The sequence below is a fragment of the Corapipo altera genome, unplaced genomic scaffold, assembly GCF_003945725.1.
Source record: "Corapipo altera isolate COAL_440 unplaced genomic scaffold, ASM394572v1 104, whole genome shotgun sequence".
Lineage (NCBI taxonomy): Eukaryota > Metazoa > Chordata > Aves > Passeriformes > Pipridae > Corapipo > Corapipo altera.
The window spans coordinates 4,978,851-4,994,588 of NW_020884920.1; the positions used below are offsets into that span (position 1 = coordinate 4,978,851).

General features: G+C 55.3%; 1 protein-coding gene across 2 annotated transcripts in view; it reads left to right on the forward strand.

Annotated features, from left to right (window-relative positions):
• RAI1 (retinoic acid induced 1) overlaps positions 1–15,738 on the forward strand; it is a 73,467-nt gene that overhangs the window by 33,060 nt on the left and 24,669 nt on the right. Inside the window, exons 1-2 of one of the 2 annotated variants that reach the window (XM_027656634.1) lie at positions 340–699; positions 798–878. The gene's annotated coding sequence lies outside the window, so the exon portion shown is untranslated. Of the gene's footprint in view, positions 1–339; positions 700–797; positions 879–15,738 lie in introns of those variants that run through there. The other variant, XM_027656635.1, reaches the window with a different exon arrangement.

Consider the following 15,738-nt stretch of genomic DNA (forward strand, 5'->3'; position numbering starts at 1 on the left):
TGTGTGTGTGTGTGTGTGTGTGTGTGTGTGTGTGTGTGTGTGTGTGTTTGTGTGTGTGCGCGCGCTTGGAGGGGAAGGGGGGGTTAATCTGATCCTACGAGGTCGGAAGAGGGAAAAAATCAAAACTATAAAGAAGGCAGCAGCCTCCTCCTTTTCCCTCTCCCCCGCTCCAGAGGATTAAGCCTACCAAAAAAAAAAAAAAAAAAAAAAAAAAGAGAGAGAGAGAAAAAAAAAATGTCTGCAGCTTTCTGTTGACCCTGCATGATGGCATTTTTGCGCTCTGTGTGCTGCCTCTGCTGATTGCTATTCCTGGCACAAACACACACACACACGCACACACACACACACACACACACACAGCCCCAGCACGGCTCACACGGGCACGGCGAGCCCACTCCAAAATACGAAAAAAAATCCCCAAAAAATCCCAAACCATTCCCAAATCCAACCCAAACCGGTGCCGCTTGGTGTCCCTGGCCACCCTGGTCTCTGCTGGGAGAGCCGCCAGCACCCGCTGCCTCTCGCCCTCTCCTCCACCCCACTTCTCACCTCGGTCCCCAGCTCCAGCGAGCACTTTCTGCCGGAGCCGCCCGCAGCCAGAGCCCTCCACCACTCCTACCGCTGGCATTACATTTTCAGGCTGGATGCTATAGGGCCGTTTCTAATTACCTTATATCCCCTAGTGGTCTATGAATAATGGTTAGTGAAGGAGCTCAGAAGGGCTGCTGAGAAGGGAAGCAAAAAAAAAAAAAAAAAAAAGGGAGAATTGTGCTATTTCTCACATTTTTTTTTCTAAGGATCTAATCTGGCTACTGTGCTCTGGAAGAGGAGGAGAGCGAGCCAGCAGGAGAGAGAGGAGAGAGCGAGGACCATCGCAGGTATTGTTGCAAGCTACATCTTTGTGCCTTTTTTTTTTTTTCCTCCTTTTTTTTCCTGCCCCTTTTTTTTTTTGTTTTTTTTTTTTTCCTCCTGAAGGCGCAGCAGAATTGGAGGTGGTGTGGGGGGTGTGCGCGGACAGAGCTTTTTCCGGATTTATTTTTCTCTTGTGCAACTCGTGTGCCGCTGCGATTGAATGGATGCACGGCGCCGGCACCGCGGAGTTTGGGGAGGGAGGGGGGATTATACGTGTGTGAGTGTGTGTGTGTGTGTCCGTGTCCGTGTGTCCTATTTGCAGCAGCAGCGGAGGAACCGGGGGGTGCGTGTGGGGTGGGGGGTGTGTGTGTGGGGGGGGGGGGTGTTGTTTTGCTTTTCTGGAAGTAATAAAGAAATTTGCAACCGGTCCAAAACCCCTCCTGACTTGCCGATTGATGGGTGTCTGAACAAAGATACAGCTGAGACTTGGAATATTTGTGTGTGGAAGGGATGGATTCAGTTGGCTTGCCCTGACTCCTACTTTTGCAAAGTTAAAATAATAACGGGCGCGGGGCTGCGAAAGCCTCTGCAGAGGGAAATCTTCCCAGGGAGGCTTATTTAATTGAGGAGTTATGGATGTGCATGGTTTTATACTTCCAAAAGTTGCGGCGGTGCCGCGGGCGGGCGCCTGGCTCTCCTTGCCGTTGTCTGCACGTGAGAACGCTGACTTGATGGATTTTCTTTCTTTTATTTCGGTGGCTGGCGGGGCAGGAAAAAATGGATCTAGCAGATAACCCAAGGAATCGTGGGGTTTGCACATCTGGCTGTGCCTTTGGAAAGCCCCTCGGTGGGACTTTCACCTCCCGCTCCCTTTCTCCCACGGCAAATTTTGCCTCCAAATCCTCCGTTGACATTAATAAACAAACAAACCAGGGAATAACCGTGGAGCCCGGTGAGGGGGCTTGGAGTGCTGCCGGGGGTGGGGGGGAACCGTGTGCTTTTGTTTTAAATAACGAAACGGCGATGATTGAAAACATATGAATAGGATGCAATGCAGAGCGGGTGTGTTGGGAGGGGGGGGAAGAGCTGGAAAACTGCTTATACGACAGAAGCAGAGCTTGAATGAGTGTGGTGAGATGAAAGGCGAGGGGTCTGTCCCTCGCCTGGCTGTGAGGCTGCGGGGAGGGGGGGTGGTGATTCCCAAAGGCTGAGGAATGGTCTTGGGGTGGGGAAGCTCACTGGAGGGGAAAAAAAACCCCAAACCTGAAGTATGTGATTGTATCCCATCCAACTTTGCCAGTTGCAGCGTTAATGGAGCTAATTGTACTGGCAAATAATAAAATCAGAGGAAAATATGCCTGTGCGTGAAGGGGGGAGATGTGTGGGGAGCAGAAGAAGGTCCCAAAACCCCTCCGGCCCCCCAAAAGCGCCGGCGAGGTGGGTGATACCGAGGCCGTATCCAAACGTGGCCGGATTGTGTTTATTTGGGCGGAAATAAAGATGGAGCAACTGCCCTGGGGAAGGCTGTAATCCCCCAGGGAACGGCTCCGAAACCACGCCGGTGTTGCCCTTCGCTGCCTGCCCTTCACTGCCTGCCCTGCCTGGCCTTGCTTTTGTGTTTGTTTGCTTCCAAGGGGGGGGGAGAAGGGAGCTGGAGGGGGCGCGAAGGCGGGGAGAAGCCGTGAGGGCGGAGAGCCGATTTAAATTGGACTTAATGGATTCCCAGGGCAGCTCTTTTAGATGAAAGTCAAAATAAGAGCCAAAGTGAATCTCAGCAGACCTGTCTGTTGCATTAGAGATGCAGCCTTCCTCTCCCTCCCTCCCTTTATTCTTTAAAAGAGAGGGGGAAAAAAGTGTTATCCATACGGAAGACGGCGTGGAGTTTCTCATTCCTATAATGTGAGCTCTAATTGAAGAACTTGCAGCCTCTTGGGAGAGTCTTTACTGATCGCTGCTTTTGTTATTCATGCCGTGCTCTGTTTTCTTGGGGGGTTTTTTTGGGGGGGGCTGACGGCAAGTCTGGCTGTGTGGGGTCAGGTTGAGGTGTGATACTGTGTCCCCCAAGGGTGGCTTTGTGGGCTGACATCAGTAGGACCCCCTGGTCCCCTCCTCAGGGGGTCACACTGGGCTCCCCCAGGTGGGTTGTTCCATGCTGGAGGAGGAGATGTACAGCTGGAACCCCTCGGGAGCTGTCAGGGTGAGACGCTGCAGTCTGGCTGCGGGTGGCTCTCATCCTCACAGGACCCCCTGGGATGGGGGATGGATCCTGCCCAGCGTGGCACATGGCAATAGCAGCAGTGAGGGTGCAAAGGGTTCGTGCCTCCTGCCTGGGCTCAGTGCAGTGACTTCGGGGTGCCATGGGGTACCACAAGCCTGCTTGGTGCAGAGGGCACAATGCAACCCACCTTCACAGCTCTCCTGCCCCAGAGGGGTCTGGGGTGTCACCTGGAGGGGACAGGTGTTGTGCCAAACCCATATGGATCCTCTGCCCACCCAGGGTGCAGAGTGGGACACAGCCACTGACTGGCAGGACCTGTGCTGGGCAGGAGAGGCGAGTTTCCCCCCTCTCCTGCCTTTTCCATTGCCCAGCAGTTCAAGATGGGGGCAGACAGGGGGACTGGCAGATGGGGCTCCCCCCTGTGGGGGTCTCATCACTCCCACTTCCCCTCCCAACCCCCTTGGGTGGCCAGAGGAGGTGGTGGCTGTCCCCAAGCCCTATGTCCCCCTGTGGTCCCTTGGCAATGCTGCCCATGGCAGTGGACTGGTTTGGTGCGGCCAAAGGGTCCTGGGGGTCAGGTCCCTGTTCCCATGTCCCTTTCCCAGCCCTGGGCACTTTTTGGAGCTGAGCTCTGCATGGGTGAAAACAAGAGCCACGAGCCCTCGGGCTGCTCTTGGTGGCATTTGGTGGCTGTGGAATGAGTGTGACCAGGAAAGAGGATGTGTGAGCAGGATGGGGCTCCGCCAGCCCATCGGCTTAGCATGGAGGCAAAGCAGTTAACCTGGACATCTGATCTCCCCGGGAATTGTGTATTGACCCTGACAGCGATGCATCAGGAGCGACAGACTCTCCATCATCGATCCCTGTCCTCCCATCACCAGGTGTCGACACCGACAGTCGTGGAGCCGGCTTTAATTTCAGGCCTCTGGCTCCAGCACGTAACACTTAGCTGTGGTCCCAAGGTGCCGCCGAGCTTTGCAAACAAACACCTCTGCAGGCAGGTGGCCGTCCCCATTTTGTGGCAGGGATGGCACTTGCTGTGAGGAACTGGCTGAGATGGGGACAGGGCTGGCAGGGGACCCAGGAGCCCTGGGTCCCAGGGCCATTGGGCAGAGTGGCATCACAGCCTTTGGTGGGGGACCCAGGAGTCACCTGGAGCTCCTGCTTAGACAGTCTTTTCTAGGAAAACCCTCTGATTTGGCCCCTCCGTGCCGTTGCTGCTGCGCAGCACAGGATGTACCCGAGCTGGGGAGTCCCAGTCCTTTTGCAGCCTTTGCTGGGTGACCTCGTCTGGCCTGGATGTGTCTTGCCTTTCCCACCTCCAAAATGGCCACTGCCAGATGTCATGGGCAGTCAGGTGTGTGTGCCACCCCACAGAGACCTGATGGGGAGGGTAGTGTTTTTTTTGGGTGCCTTGATTTTGGGCAGGGCGCAGGCGCTGGTGGGGGCCGGCTGGCACGCCGCCTCTCCTTCCCAGCATCTTGAGATTTCCAAGACACACGCAGCCAAGCTGAGGCTGAAAAAGCTGCTTGTGGTTCAAGAGCATCTCCTCGACGGAGGAGAGAGGAAGGCTTTTCATTCCTCCCTTTCTTTTGGAGCTATCCAAGCTTCCCTCACCTGTGTAGGGGCTCTTCCCGCTCCCCCCCCTTGCAAGGGAACGTTAAAAGCCAGGGGCAGCAGATATCTTGACACCCCGTCAATCCAAGCCTTTTACAGCAGCAGTCTCTGAAGGCTGGCACTGCTGCACAGAAGAAAACAAGTGAGAAGAGGGGGGGGGAGGTGAGAGCAAGCCTTTGCAGCCGGCAATCGATAATTGTGGTGTCACTCACTGCCTTGGAAGTTCCCGCATCCCCATGGTCGCTGGTGGGGGGGAGAAGGGGAGGGCGAGAGCTGAGCTCTGCCCCGCACAGCACCGGGCACAGGGCAGGGAGCGATGGCGGAGGGCGAAAGCCCGGCCCCGAGCAGGAGCCTCCCGCTGCATTACTCACCACTTGATGTAGCTTGAACCTTTCAACTCCCTCCCCTTGGGGATGGAGCGGGCTGGGCAGAAGGTGTTGACGGAAAACGCTCTGCTTTCTTAGCTTTGAGGGCTTTTATTCCCCTTTCCTTCTGTTTTTTTTCCTTCCCCGCCCCTCTCTGTGTGCATTTTGGGCTTTAATATTCCCCCCAAAATATAAAAGAAACCAAAAAAAAAAAATAAAACACAAACCCAACCCAGCTCCCCCTCATGTGTGTCTCCGTCTTAGCAAAAGCCGAGGCAAAAGATCAAGGAATTCTTCCTTTTGTGCAGCTTTCAAGACCAAAGATGCGCCGGTGAAAAGGGGAGGCTCAGAGTACCAGGCACACACAAGTGTTAAAGGAGAGGCTTCCCTTTTGTCTCCAAGGCAATCAGCCGGCGAAGGGATCCACAAATTAATTAAAAATTGCTCTGTCTTGATTGAGTTATTCCTGCTCGCATCCCACCTGCCTATCAAAAGAATGGGAATGGCAGGAGGAAATTCCTATTTCTTTCCCAAACAACTCAGACACGTACCATGGTCCGTCTCGCTTGCCTTTTATCCAGGCAGCAAAGGAAATAAAAAAAAAAAGGAAGGGCTGGCACGGTATCCAAAGAGATCTCTCCCGGAGGATGCGTCCCTCTCCTGCGCTAACAAATGCTGCCGTATTTGGACGATTCAGAAGAAAAATGAGCAGATTTGCATGTCATGCATGGGCCAAATTGTGGTTGTAACTCCCATGAAGTTGATGGAGATCCATCGGAGATTAATTTGGCCCAAGGTCTGGCGCTTGCTCCGCGGGGAATAGGCTGGATCTCTGCCTTGGTTGAAACAAGAGGTATTCAAATGGGTTTGTTGTGGCTGCGCTATGCCCAAGTGGTAGAGCCGAGCAAAAATCCCAACTGGTTATATCCCTGGTGCCAAAGCACCATAAATACTCCTCGAGCTGTCAAGTCCTGCACAGTCTCTACCACATTTACTACCAAGAATGTTTTAAGGGGGTGGATTTATCTGTAGGGGCTGCACACAAGTCTCCCTGTGTGCTTTGCTAAGAGGCTTGAACTCCATCCCAGCATCGTGATGAGGGAAGCCTTTCTCCCCTCCTGTTTATGGGATTTCCACCCAAACTGAGCCTGTGCCAGGGTCAAGCTAAGCCCAAGCCCCAGAGAGCTCAGCTCCCCATCACCAGGCTCAGGCTCTGGTTTGGGGGAGCATCATCAGTCAGTGCCTCTGAGCTGGATTCGGGGGGGTTGGTTTACTGCTTTGCAGTCAGACCTTGCTTCCTCCTCTTTATTGTCATCTCCGCTCTTAGTCACTGCTCGATGCCTCACCAGGGGACACTGCTCCTGCTGCATTTATGGCAGCCACTAAAATTGGCTGCTCCGACGGGGAGGGACACTGAGCATCAGGGAGGCTCTGCCCAGCTCCCTTACGGTCCTTAACATTGTGTGGGGCGTGTAGGGGAGCTGCAGGGCAGGTTGGTCACCTAATGTGTCCCCTGTGCTGGGAATGGACCATCAGCTCTGCTGGGTCCCATTCGGCTCGTGCATGAGGGGATATGGGAGCAGTGCTGGAAAAGAGCATCATTGGCCACGTTCTCAGGTGGAGATGGCGTGTAAATGAAAATGAGATGCTCGATAAAGTAGGAAAGCATAATTAAAAACGTTCACGGCTGCTGGCTCGCAAAGCGTGGGCACTCAGTGATCCAGCGAGGCACAGCCGTCCCCCCCTCCCCAAACACAACGGCTTCCAGCCCTCCTTGTCCTGTAATAGTGTGTCCTTCACATACCTGTCACTACTTGATCTATAGAACAGGACTGGCCTCTCATACCACTGCCTTCCACCAGGCCGGAGACTGGATTCTCCGGAGGAGACTCTAGTCCTATCATAGCATGTCCTTCACCGTGACTGCTGCTGCATGGAGACACGGCAGCACGGGGCTCTAATACCTTGTAATTCACTGTGACTGCTGTGGTAGGACCTGCACCGTGCTGTGCTGCTGCAGCCCTTCAGACCCCTTGCCTTTTGCGTCTGCTCTCAGGCTTTGTGGCAAGGTCTGGGTGGGAGGGGATGCGTGGTGAGGGACCTTGGAGGTGCCCCAAGATCAGAGCCTGCTCCCCGGATCCCACTGGGCACGGGGAAGGTGCTGAGAATCCCTGGGGCATGGTCCCATCCTGCCTCTTGGATGGTTTAAAGGAGGGAGTGCAGGGGGCCAGCCCCTGCCTGAGCAGAGGAGAAATTCCTGTGAGTGTGCCAGGGTGAGAAATGGCCCTTGGATGCAAGGAAAGCATCCTTCCTCTGGGTGGTTTGGACATCATAATAAATGTCAATATCTCCGCGCACACAAAGGAGAAGGGGACATTTGGCTACCGAGCGCGTTTGTTCCAGGAGCTGATTTACTTTGAAGACTTAAAGGGTTCTCTGATGCTTCCCTCTTTGCTGGTTAACCCTGTTCCTTTGCCAGTTAAATAGAAATGCAGCCGCCGTCAGTAAAGCCCTTCTGGAGGCTCCTCTGTGAACACAGCCACGCTGTTCTCTTCCTGGTGCTGTGCTGGACATTGCTCCCTCTTCCACTAATCTGGTTTAACTCTTCCATGGGCAGAAGGCAGCTGCACCCCTGAGCTTTTGCTGCCATGGTGAAGCGAGGGTCGCCATGAGGGACAGGGGCTTTCCAGCCAAGTGATGGAGATCCCAGTGCTCATGGCATCCCCTTGGAGCCATGGTGCCGTGGCTGTGCATGGAACAGGGTGCAGGTGACTATGGCTGAGCCAGGAACCGGATTTGGGGTGCTTACTTTGTGTTGCTGGATTTTATTTGGAGAGGAGGCATTGAAGAGCCATGCCTGGAAGCTGGAATGTGTAGGAACAGCGAGGATGAAGGAGAATGTCTTGGTGGCAGGGCTCCTGGGGTGGGATAAGGACATGTTTGATGGTGAGATGGGCAAGGGAGCAGTTTTTGGGAGCCAATGCTTCCCTGGAGCACGGTGCTGTTTTCAAAAAGATGGGAGTTGGCATCTCCCATTTTGCTCTTGTGCAAATCATCAGTGTTGCTGCTGCTCCTGCTTGGACTGGGGAAGGAGGAATTTGGCCCAGTGGCATTTTTTCCTCTTGCTTCCCCCAGCAGCCTGGGCTACAGATCTGCAAACAGCTGTAAGGAGAGCAGAGATCATTAGCTGGAAGGATCAGATGAGATAGTTTCTTAAAAGGATTGTCTGATTTCTCTATTGATCAGCTTGATTTAAAAGGGGGAGTTGGGTCAGAGGGCATAAATTATCATTGAAGGAGGGGTGAAGGCCTCAAAGGCTGTGCTGCACTTAGCTGCAGTGCTGAGGAATGTGTCTCTCAGCAGGGACGTGCAGAGCTGAGCGCCGTGGCTGCTGGCCAAGCTGGGTCTCCTCTACGCTGAACTGGGAACCGAGTCAAGGGAAGTGCATTTAAACTTGGTTAAAGAGCCTCCCTCTCCTCGCCAAACTGGTTTCTGCAGCCCCTGCTGGTTGCAGGGGTGGGTGTTTGGGGTCAGAGGGGGAAGAGGTGTAGCGTGTGGCCCCATGTGAGGTTTGGGGTGTGGCAGTGGGTTGGGGGAGCTGTGGGGTCCCGCTGGCTCTGAGCAAGCCCCCTCCTTCCCTCCCTCCCTTCCCCGAGGGAGGATGCTCTCACCCCATAGAGACCTGCGACCTCTCCCTGGCTTTCCCCAGGCTCCCTGTGTGGTCTCCAGCGAGATGTTGAACCATGGGAGGTTTCTGCCGCCCTGGCTATAAAACAAAGCTAATCTGCAACCTGAGGTTACTGCTTTCCCCATTCTTGTGATCACTGCCCAGGGCTCCCACATCTCCTGCCCCCGGAGTCATGGGACTCACAGCCTTTGCAGCAGCCCCCCCCAGCTCTCTGGATTATGGGAAAAGGAATAGGAAAACACCCACAGAAAACCATCCCCATTGATGGCAGAGGGTCTGGTTTTGGGGACATGGCACATCTTCCACACCAGCTTTTTCTGCAGCAATGTGGATCTGCTCCTTCCCTCATCTTCATCCTCATCCTCCACCATCCTCTTGATGGAGGAGCCTTTTGTGCCCAGATCAGCGTCGTGTCTCTGCCTTGTCCCAGGGTTTGCATCTCTCACTGCTGTCCAGGGAAGGACCATGGGGGTCTGCAGTGGGGTTGTGTCACTGTGACAAGAGTTGTGTCACCCCAGCAGGGTGTGAGTTGGAGCCTGGATGGGCTGGCTGAGCAGGAAAAGCTGCAGGAGCACTTTTGGGATGCCACAGGGTTTGCACCCTTTCCCACCCTGATGGGGTTTCTTCCTCTTTTATTTCTGGCTGTGCTAACATAAAACAGTGCAAGAAGTGTGATTTCTGGAGCTTTGTGCAGGTCTGAGGTGCCCTGGTGAGTGCTGGGCTGGGGCATCTGCATGGAGTAGCACCATGGGGAAGCTGACACAGCCACACTGCTGGTGTCCCCAGGCTGGGCACATGTCCCAAAAGTGGGTCCATCTGCCCTTTCCCAGTGCTGCTCCACATGCCAGCGGTGAAGCCGAAGATGCTGCCCGCCCCAGTGCACCCATCCTCTTGCTTCTGTTCTCCTGCATAGAATAATTGAATCACAGAATCATGAAGGTTGGGAAAGCCCTCTAAGATCATCAAGTCCAACCACTAATCCAACACTGCTAAGCCCACCACTTAACCATGTCCCCAGGTGCCACATCCATGCGTTTTTTTAACACTTCCAGAGATGGTGACTCCACCACTGCCCTGGGCAGACTGTTCCAATGCCTGACCACTCTTTAGGTGAAGAAATGTTTCCTAAAACTCCCCGGCACAACTTGAGGCCATTTCCTCTTATCCTGTCCCTTGTTCCCTGGGAGGAAAACCTGACCCCACTTGGCTGCACCCTCCTGAGGGAGTTTGTAGAGGGCAAGAAGTTCCCCCTGAGCCTCCTTTTCTCCCCTCAGCTCCCTCAGCTGCTTCTCATAGGACTTGTGCTCCTGACCCTTCCCCAGCTCCATTGCCCTTCTCTGGACATGCTCCAGCACCTCAATGTCTTCCTTGGAGTGAGGGGAACATCCCTGTGTGCCCCATCCTTGTGCATGGGGACTGCCAGGGATGGCAGCGTGGCAGTTCCCTGTGATGTGCGGCTTGGAAGGAGGCGAGCCAAGTCATTATCACAGATCACCTCTGCCAGGTGGAGAGCAGGGGACCAGTGTCCCAGCCCAGGGCAGCGTCGGGCAGAGGGCTCAGATCCGGCATGAGGCTGAGCCAGGGCAGCGGGGGCTTGTGGCAGCCCCACTCCCACCAAGGAGTCGAGCGTCTCTTCCGAGCATCCTCTGGCATTGACCTCCCAGCACGGCTGTGGGAGCAGCCACCAGCACGGCGGCTGGACCGGCATTATCCTGGAAATGTCATCCGAATGCCAGCCTGCCGGTGAGCGCCAGGACGCGGTGGGAGGCAGTGACTCGGCTTGCCGGCATTGGCTACCATTTTAGAGGAAATGTGGAGCGGCGGGTAATTATTTCTCGTTCTTAATTGAAATTTCAGCCTCAGTGGTTCGCGAGAGCGGGCGGGAGAAGGAGCACAGGCGAGCGTGACACGAACGCGGGGCGTCGCGGGATGGGGGGGAACACCAGCACACCAAGCCCGTGGGGTGGCAAAGCATCTCCCAGCTCATGTGGGGTCCGGCACCACCGGAAAGGAATTCCCACAGCCCACAGCATGGCCTGCTCGTGGTTGCAAAATAAAACCAACCTCCAGAACGCTGAGATTTCAGTTTTGTTTTTTTTTTTTTTTGCGGGGGAGGATGCTTTATTGTTTCTTTATTCCTCTATTTCTGTTTTGCTTCGGATGAAGGGCCAATTAACTGGAATTAGGCGCTGCAGCCTGGCACCCCGCGTCGGCTCGGAGCAATCAGGTGTAGCGCAGCATGGCTGATGAGAGCCAATCAAGATGTATAAATGAGGTGTTGACATTCAAACAGCAGGTACCCGCGCCGCCCGGCCACAGCCGCGCTTGCGCGCTGCCGAGCCCACGACACGGACCCAGGCATGGAGAAGGGCCGGTGCCCAATGGGGCAGCTGGCTGTGCTTCATTTCCAAAGCTTTTTGTATTAAGCATGATGTTGGGGACATGCTGAGCAGCCCGTGCATGAGGGTTGGTGGTGGACATCCCTGAGGGGGTCTGTTTGCTGGCACCTGCCGTGCCTGGTGCTGATGCATCCTGTGGTCAAGTAGATGCAGTACCTACCACCAAGCTCTTAGTGCGGCTCCAGGGTGGGCAGCAAAGCGAAATACTGTTCCTTTGGGGAAACTGAGGCATGGGGCAAGTTGGTGGACAAGGTCCGCAGAGCTGGGAACTGGTTGACACTCGGGGTTCTGTATTTCCGTAGCCAGGGTTAGTTTTGCCTCCAACTCACCAGTGCCACACAGCAGCAGGACACATCCATCCCCACACAGAAATTGCCACAGCCCAGGGACCATGGATGGGGACCTTGCTGTGACCACTGTGCTGGCAGGTGCAGGGCCAGCACCCTCCAGCAGTTTGTCACCTTCCAACCATTTGTCACCCTTGGCTCTTGGGCTTGCCATAGCTGCCACTGTGGGACACAGGCCCCTCACAAGGAGGTGGGGACCAGGGGGGCCTGTGGCATGGCAGCACCATGCAGACCAGAGGAGCTCGGAGGCCATCCAGGGAGGAGAAAGCAGCTCCGTGGCGAACAATCTCATCGGCGTTTCCTGTCTCACGATGGAGAAATCGCATGTGGTGAGAGGCTCTAAAAATAGGCTCGGCAAACTTTTAACCACATTTGCAGATGTTAAAGGTAAAGCCAGAGCAGCCTCGGGGAAGAAAACATCCCTGGCCGTGCCTGCCCAGCGTTAACCCTCAGCTCTGCTGGTTACTGGGAGCCGGATCTGAGGGTGGGAACCCCCGGATGGGCAGCAGGGCCGAGCCTCCGCCTCGTCGCGTCGCTCTCCTGCGCGTCCCCATTAAGTGTGTGCTGGGAGGACATTAGGAGCAGGAGCACGTACCGGCAGGCTCTGTCTAACAGCACTGCCGCCTGACCCTGATTTGTAGCAGGGCTGAGCAGGGAGGTTTGCTGTAGTGTTACAGCTCTTCCTGTGGTAATAGCCGGCTGGGCGTCACTCGCACAGCACTGCCGGTGGCACAGGGAGCCCCCGCAGCGGCACGGGGAGCCCGAGGCTGCCGGGGCAGATGGGGTGGGAAGGAGAAGATGCTATAGCTGGGTCACGGTGCGCTTGCTTGCAAGGGGAGAGAGGGGGCAAGCGGGGATGCAGTCCTGTGGCACAAGCGGTGTTGCCACTGGGGTTGTGTCTCCCTGTGGCAGCGGTGCTGGTGCCTGGCATGGTGGCATGGAGACAGCTGGATGCTGCCTGTCCCTGTCCCCACCAGCCCAATGACTCCACATGCTGCAGTGGGTGCATGTTGGTGGTGCTGCTGTCCCCTCGCCACCTGCCCCTGTGTCACATGGCCGGGGTTGGAGTTATTTGGGAACAGTGGTCAGCTCTGCCAGGTCCTCTCCCAGCCAAGGCATCAGCTCCTTGATGGCGCCCAGGGGGTGTTGTTTCACCTCTGCTATCTCTGCCGTGCCAAGGGTGACAAACCATCAGAGGGTGTTCTGCCCTCAAAAGATGGAAGAGGCAGCCCTGCCTGCCAGCATCACCCCATGGTGGGGTGGTCCCTTCACCTGTGCTGGCCCCACAGCCCCAAGTGGGTGATAGCAAGAACCTTTAACCTCAACAACATGAAAGGTTGACTTGGACTGTTGGAAAGATGAAAGAGGCAGGGAGAGGGAAGGATGAAAGGAAGAAGTGGAGATTCCCTGGGTTACCTCAGCTGCCCGCTGCCGGCAACTCGCAGGCCCTCGACACCTCTCGCACGCAGCTCGGTGCCGGCGCACGGGAGGGCACATGACTTTCTCCTCGGGAGGGAGCTTCCCAGGAGGATTTTAATAGTTGCTGTTTGTGTGATGTCTGGGGGAATCCATCGCTTTCTGTCTGCCATTGCCTGGCTTCACCTCTCCTCCTGCCGGCAACTGCTGCATCCTCACGGCTGCGTTTGGGGCGATAGTTTGGATTTTTGTCAGCCTTCACCTGCAACCCTGGAGGGGAAAAAACTGTCCCTCAGAGGTTTATTTAGCTAAAAAACCCAACCCAAACCCAACCTCAAACAGACGTGTGCTGTGAGGTGTCTCGTGGCCAGATGACTGGGGTGCTGGGGACCAACGCTGGTCCCCAAGGGTCCCTGTAGCTGAGAGCTGGCCACATCAGAATCGGTGTTTCGGCAAAAGGCATCACCTTGCCCGTAGGAATAATAGCCAGGAGGGGGAAGGGGCCGGGGCAGGCAGACAAGCAAATCCGTTTTATCAGACGCCGCATATTTTATGAAAGCACATTTCAGCTCTTCAGCCTTGGAAAGCTTTTCATACCCTTTAATTTTCTAATAAAAAGGAATTACGTTTGCTGAAAAGCCAGTAACAAGATTCACTGTCATTGTCTTTTGTACAGACCGTAATTCCTGGCTCGGGCTCCTGCAGCCCCGTTGTGTGGTCCCAGGTGTGGGCCCAGAGTATTGGCAGGGGGGCATGAGGGTCACGGCCGTGCTGGCAGCGGGCAGGGAAGAGCTTTGCCATTGGGAGCTTGTGGCAGGCATCCAGGAATGACGGGTGTGAAGGTGAGCACCATGATCGTTTTTATCCACAGTGATGCCTCTTGGTGCTGAACACGGATCCCTGAGAAAGAGGCATCTGGTTTTGAGGTGGTTCCTGCCGTCTGTGTGTGCCAGTGAGCGTGGCCAGGATGGCTTTTGAACCAAAAATCAGGGAGTCTAATTACCTGGTTGTTGGCCTTGTAACCACAAGCTTGAGAGTGGTACAAGGTCCTGGTGAGGCTGGTGTCCAGAGAGCAGTTCTTCTGGTCTTTGATGTGGCTGGGACAGGTTGTGGTTACACACGCGTTGGAGCAATTGGGTGTCTTTGCCGAGGACAGTGAGCTGGTGTCCCCCAGCTCTGCACCAGCACTACAGACCCGACTGGTGAAGAGGATAGGCTGGGCAGCCAGTGATTCCCAGTTATTCTCTGCCATCCCAGGTATTCCTTCTGCAGGCTGCAGCATCCAGCATGCAAACAGCAGCCGCGGCACGTGAGAGCTCAGCAAGACCAGGGCACTCCCAAAATCCAACCAACCGTGGGCTGTGCCAGTGGGCAAAGCGTGCCTGGGTGCCAGCCACCATCTCCTCCCAGCTTCCCCCCACATCCTGCTGGCATTTGCAGCATGGGGGGCCCTTCTCAGGCTCACTCGCTCCCCGCTTTCTTCCAGGGGTGCATCTCCCTCCGAGCACTCGAGCCGCAGCTCTGCCTGTGCCGCGTGGGCTCCCAGCCGGCTGCCACGTGGCGCCGGAGCCACGATGCCGCAGCCGCCGGCGCTCCATCTCCCTCCGAGTTGCTCATTTGAAGTTTCAGCTCACCGGCTGTTTTCATGCAGGGGGGATGCAAAACCAGCCCACAAACACCAGTAAATATCTTCTATATTCTCCCCCCCACTCCCAGTTCTCGTTTTCATTCTTACTTCCCAGCTGGTTTTGAGGGGGAAACAGGTTTTCAAAGCTTTCGGTAAACGTGTGTAACAATAGGAAGCGTTGCCTTTTAGCCTGCGGCCGGCACAGTTTTAAATGAGGTCCCAGGTAGTCATGGTTACCTCTCCTCTTCAGTAAGAGATGACTTTTATTTCCTGCCTTTTGTATTTGCACATCTCAGATATACATTCTCCTAAACCATAATTGGTATTCACGGATAGACGGGAACACAGGAGTGAGCCGCCACAAGAGGGGAAGAGCCAGATGGACGCAGGGGGTGTCAAGGTCTCCAAGCCCCTAAACATCAGGAAATCTTAATTTCAAGTCATTTTTCCTCCCCTGGCAAGGGCGGGGAGACAGACCTGCCTCTCTGCAGCCTCAGGGCTTGTCCTGATCCCACCTCCCTCACAGCATGCTGGTTAGTCTGGATGCTGCGCCAGGATTCGGGATTCACCCTCTCCAGAATCCCTCATCCCGCCCAAGCATCCCTTGATCCTGCTGAGCTGGGAGGATGGAAGAAGGACTGCCCTGTGCCCCCCATCCCCAAGCAAGGTCCTGACCCCACAGGCATTTGAGGGGCCAGCCCTGCACCCCTTGATTTTTTTGGAGGGGTGAAGGGAAAGCAGAGCTGTGGGGCCGTGCGCTCGCAGCGGGCACAGCCCAGGGAGCGGGCGCGGGAGGGAGAAGCGCTCGGCAATGATTGATGAAAGATCATAGCCTCATTCCACGGGATCATTGCTCAGAGTGTGGGCAAAGCTGCGTGTCCCAAGGGGACCATCGCCTGGATGCATGCGAGCCTGCGATTCAGGGCAGAGGGGATGGAAAGCCACATATTTTATGCCTCTTTTATTTTTTTTCTCTCTCTCTCTCTCTCTCTCTCTCTCTCTCTAAAGCACCAGGAAAACAAAAACCCAAGCTGTCTAATCAGAGACAAGCAGATTCCACCCACTTCCTTGGAAAAACTTGCATTTGCTAGGAAATCATCTCGCTGCATTTACAGCAAGCAGAGTGCCCCAGCGGTAGCTCGTGCCTTTCTGGCAGGATGATAACCAGCGCTGAACAATTATTGCGCTGGAGCGGGAGCAGCAGACATA